This window comes from Dromaius novaehollandiae, chromosome 9 (genome assembly GCF_036370855.1).
Source record: "Dromaius novaehollandiae isolate bDroNov1 chromosome 9, bDroNov1.hap1, whole genome shotgun sequence".
NCBI classification, from domain to species: Eukaryota; Metazoa; Chordata; class Aves; order Casuariiformes; family Dromaiidae; genus Dromaius; species Dromaius novaehollandiae.
The window spans coordinates 18,505,085-18,510,030 of NC_088106.1; the positions used below are offsets into that span (position 1 = coordinate 18,505,085).

The following is a 4,946-nucleotide window of genomic DNA, read 5'->3' on the forward strand; positions in this document are numbered from 1 at the left end:
GCTCGGGCGGCCCCGCCCCCCGGGAGGGGCCCCGCCCCGGGGAGGGGCCCCGCCGCCGCCGCGGTGGGCCCCAGCCCCGCCCCGCCCCGCCCCGGAGGGTCCCCCTCGCCCGCCCCTGCCCCCGCCCACCCGGGGCACCGGGAGGAGCCCGGCGCGCGGGCGGCCGGCGCAGCTGGCGGCATGTGATGCGGGGCGGTCGCGCGCGGCCCGCCTTCCCCCCGGCGCGGGGCGGGAGGGGCCGGGGGCGCCACGCGCGCGATGCAAGCGGAGGGGCGGGGCTGGGCGAGGCCCGTGCGCGCGCGCTGCGGAGAGGGCGGGGCGGGAGGCGGGCAGCGGGCAGCGGGGGGGGGGCGACGGGCCCTCTCCTGCCCCCGCCTCACGCCGGGCTCCCGTGCCGCCGCCGGCAGGGCGGAGGGGTCGGCAGCCGCGGCCGCCATGTTGTCTCCCTTCTGCCCCAGAGCCCCCGGGGACGGGGGGGTCCCTGGCCGCCGGCAGAGGGGAGCCCGCCCAAGACCGTCCCGGGCCGACGGGGCCCATCGCTGCCCGCCCGTGCCGCCGCCGGTGCGGTTTCCATCCCGCCGCCCGACCCTGGCCGCCCCCCACGCTCCAGCCGGGGCCTGCGGCTGACAGGGCCGCCGCGGGTGCGCGCCGCCCGCCCTCCGCGCGCTGCCGTAGTCACCTGGCCCGGTGGGGACGGGGACGGGGACGGCGCCGGGACGGGCACGGCGCCAGGGCCGGCGCGACTCAGAGCTGCCGCTAAGCGGCCGCTCCCCGACACGCCTCCGGCCGGAGCCGGCGAGGGACCGGAGCCGAGCGCCTGGTGCCGGGGCCGCGGGACTGGTTTCCCTGCTTCCAGTTGCAGCGCCGCGGGTTTATCGCGGGAGCAGCGCGGCCGGTGCCCTGTGCTGCCTCCAGCCCGCCCTGGCGCGGGGCAGAGCCCGCGGCGCAGCCCTGCTGGGGCGGGAGGAGAAAGCCCGGCCGGCTGCCGGGCCCCCTTCGCCGCCACGGCACGCTGGCGATGCCGGTGCGGGCCGCAGGGTACCAGCCATTCCGTAAAAGTAACACAAAACAGAGGAAAAGAGATTAAGAAGGCAAAAAGGTAAAAATCTCTTTCAATACTGATTTTCTTAAAATGAGCCTGTATTCTCCCAAGTTACAGAAGTCCTACGTAATGCCCTGTTCATCCTCAAAAGTCCGGTAGGGATAGGGCTGTTGGGAGAAGTGCAGCAAAGTGAATAATTTAAGGTTATGTCATTTCCTTGGTATATAGATTTAAGTGTTTAGTGTCTAGAAAATTGGAAGGACGTTTGTTTTTACATTAGCATGTGCTTAACCTCCTATATACTATGTTTTGACATTTGTATATGTAAAAACAGCTTCCAGAGCGTCCATCATACAGAGATTTTGTTATTCTGTTGAACGTGGACAGCGAACTTGCAACTTGTGTTTGCAGATCAGGCATGGCCATATCTCGCTCAACATGCCGTATTAAATGCTGTATGTAGGGTCAAACCATCCAATCAACAAGTCCTTTTCTATGAACCACTAATTTTATTAGGAAATAATTATACATACATAACAAATACATGTATAGCTATTATCTACACAATCTGAAGTCCTCACAGTGGGCAGAACATTTGGAGCCACATTTCATATAATAGATCCTGAAAGCTGAACTCATTCTTCAGGACATAAACTCCAAACTCCGTAGCCAAACATACGCTTTCTTCTTTACATGCTGGTAGTGTTTTTTAATCTAACATTATGTATTCCTTGTTTATTAAGTCACTAACAAATACAAATATAAATAAATGTATTGAATTAATGTTTACTTTCTACATTGCTCTTGATTCTTATTTCTCAAGCGTCTTCATTTGCTCAATTACAGGGAAACAGCTTGAGCCTTCTGGACATCAGCAGAATATTTTAATCCTTACTAAATGCAAATGTGCATTTTAAAGTACAAAATATTTTAAATAGTTTAACTGATAAGCTTTTCCAACACTGTCGTGCTCTTGGGGCATATGATATTGCAAATCCATAAATAAATGAATACATGTGCTGTTTCTAAACAAATCAGAAAACTTGTTCTGAGATATATGAAGTTGCTGGTTTCATTATTATACATAGGAGATTTGGGGGTTTGTAACTGAGGGATAAAATGAAGGGTGCCTCTTTATACAATGTGGCTGTAATTTGGCTTCATAGATTTACAGATCTGGCCTTAAGAAGCAAAGGAGGAGACTGAAAGAGAGATGCAACTGGTTTCATTTGGAGGACTGAAAAGTGAAAAAAAAATTGAGTTAGCATTAGTAAGTGAAAGCAAAGGAGGGAGAGCACCTAAGCCAAAATTGTTAATACTGCAAGAATGATGCACGTAGCTTGTAACTCTTGAAAAGCATGAGTTGTGAGTGATCCATTTCCAGGGGAAAGGGAAATCCATTTGAAGGTACAAGAGAATGCACAATAAGCTAGATAATGTACTACAATATCTGCATTTCCAATTTGTTTTTCTAGAGTTGCCTTCTTTCTTCTCACTAAGCGTCAAAGTAAACTACGGTAGTTTTCCTGTGAAGACTTCATTATATATGACAATGTAATTCATCAAAGATTCCAGTGACTGGAATGAAAATACAGACCATCAGTGGACAGCAAAGGCATGAAGTTCTCTGATGCATAGCAGGTTAGTTACACAAGTCTCTTTTTGCAGTAGGTGAGCAGTAAGGTCTCAGTTTTCTATATATTATGAAGTGTCATGCTAACATACAGCATGAGTTTTTTACATCTCCCCTAACACGCTTGTGGTCAAGTTATGTATGGACCTTTGATGTAGGCAAACATATACTCCCACAGTTTTCAGAGATGTCAGTAGGCCTCACAAACCTTATGGCTAGGGAGATGTCTTATACTAGATCACTTCATGTTGTGCAATATTTTGAAAGCAGACTTGGAGAGATCCAAGCCTTTCTCTCCTTAATGGGAAAACAAACAATTACCTCTGTTCTAACTTAAGTATTTTAGAATGAAAAGATATCCAGCAACTCTATGTAAAGGTCTGCTAACAAACCCGTTAGCTTACTATGGTACTTTACTCTGAGCTCTTCTATACAGACATTTACATACAGAATGAGCAGCTTTCCAAAATCACAGCTATCTCCAAATCCTCGCAGATACTGGGATATAGTCTGGAGTGTCCTTTCTTTTAAATTGTCTCTAAAGACTTATTCCCACATTCAACCACATAATCGTTACTTTCAGAATAGGGGTCATTGTTACTTTAACCAGAAGTAACTTATGTGCAAGTTTCTGTCTGAAAAAACATGCCCAGAAGAGCAATTGTTGCGAGTTCTGGACCCCTATAATCAGAACTTATATATTTCTGTTCATGTGCCTCAGCGTGAATCATATGAATGAGCATGGCTGCAATGTGAATGCATGACATTTGTGAATATTCTGCCTGATTAGACTGGGGGATATCCACAGATTGGGACAAATGTCCAATATCCTCAAACATCTTTCAAATTGGATCTCTTGACAGAAAGAGGCCATATCTGAAGAAATCTGGATCTATGGTGGTCTGTCTAATCTGTCTGTCCATATATCTGTTCTGTGTTCTACCTTCAGCTGGTTCAAAATCTATTTTACTGTATTGTACCACTTACTGCTCTGCAAAGTGAAATCAGTATGTGGTTCTGGAAAAAATCACGTCAAAGGTGTTCAGAGCTAATTTATCATTTGGAAAATGGATAAGTCAGGCAGCGTCCTTCTTTAACCAATCAACAATTCCATAAATTTATGTCTTAGTCACCTATGTATGATATTAAATTCTGCTTAGAGAACAAACAAATGAAAAATAAGCAACAAGGTTACCTTTTCTATAATCACCAAATTTTTAATTGGGTTGAATTTCATGTGTGCAACATATTGTATATGAAGCAGCATCACATAAAATATTGGTTCTGTAGAATTTTTGCCTTGAACAGTTTGGCATTTTTCCTCAGTTTCTTTTTCTTGTTAATTGCTGTCTAAGTATTACACACTTTGAAGAGCTGAATAACGTTATAAGTTATTTTGCTGAATCAACATCTCAGCAAATGTGCTTTATCATCATGATACACACATTTGCTGATTATAGCACTGAGCTTGAATATCAAAATATGCAAAAGCATTTTTAAGTTGTCCTTTCTCTTTCCTCATATCTTCAAGTGTAACTCAAGGAAGATCATTATTTTTGTCCTTGAAAGTCATTGTCTATTTTTATTCTGATTTCCTGCAGTACATTCTTTATATTGGTGCAACGATAAGGTGTCAATGGCTATGTTATTGTGTGAAGTCTATTTAATTGATTTCTGGTGGGAATTCTGAAACCTCTCAATGAAAATAATTATTTGCTTTCATCTTCAAACTTTACACAATAGTGTTCCCATAAAAGCCATAAGATCTTTTCTTTCATTGCAAAAATTTCTCTACATTTATCTGTGTCTTGATTTAGTACAGTTAGTTTTACATGCAAGTATTATAAATTCTGTTATTAAAATATGTCCTTTGCTTAACATGTGGGTTTTCAGGTGTGTCTGCTTGGAGTTTTATTTTATTATTATTTTTGCTTCCTATGTACCACTTAAGGATCAGTCTGCAGGTTTTCCTTTATACTAATCAGAATTTTCATGGTGTGGAAATTGTGGAGTACTGAAAGTTAACCTTTTTGGTGTATCCTTTTATATAAGTACAAACTCGATCAGACCCTAGTGACATTAATAGAAGATTATTTAACTTGTACATTGACTTGGACCCCTAGTGAGTTGTCCTGGGCCTGATGTTACTGATTTCAGAGGATTATTTAGAAGTAATTATTCAGCATCAGAAAGGGACTGAGAACCAACTCTGTAATTTACTCTATTATGCCCCAGCAGTGATGACTGGCCATCTGTTAATAAAAAGCTATC

At 45.4% G+C, this 4,946-nt stretch overlaps 1 long non-coding RNA gene across 1 annotated transcript; it reads left to right on the forward strand.

Annotated features, from left to right (window-relative positions):
* The first annotated feature begins 316 nt into the window (after positions 1–316).
* On the forward strand, positions 317–4,557 carry LOC135329170 (uncharacterized). The gene is made up of 3 exons (XR_010390497.1): positions 317–1,099; positions 2,518–2,683; positions 3,539–4,557. It is a non-coding gene; the product is annotated as an uncharacterized LOC135329170 (long non-coding RNA).
* The last annotated feature ends 389 nt before the right edge of the window (positions 4,558–4,946 follow it).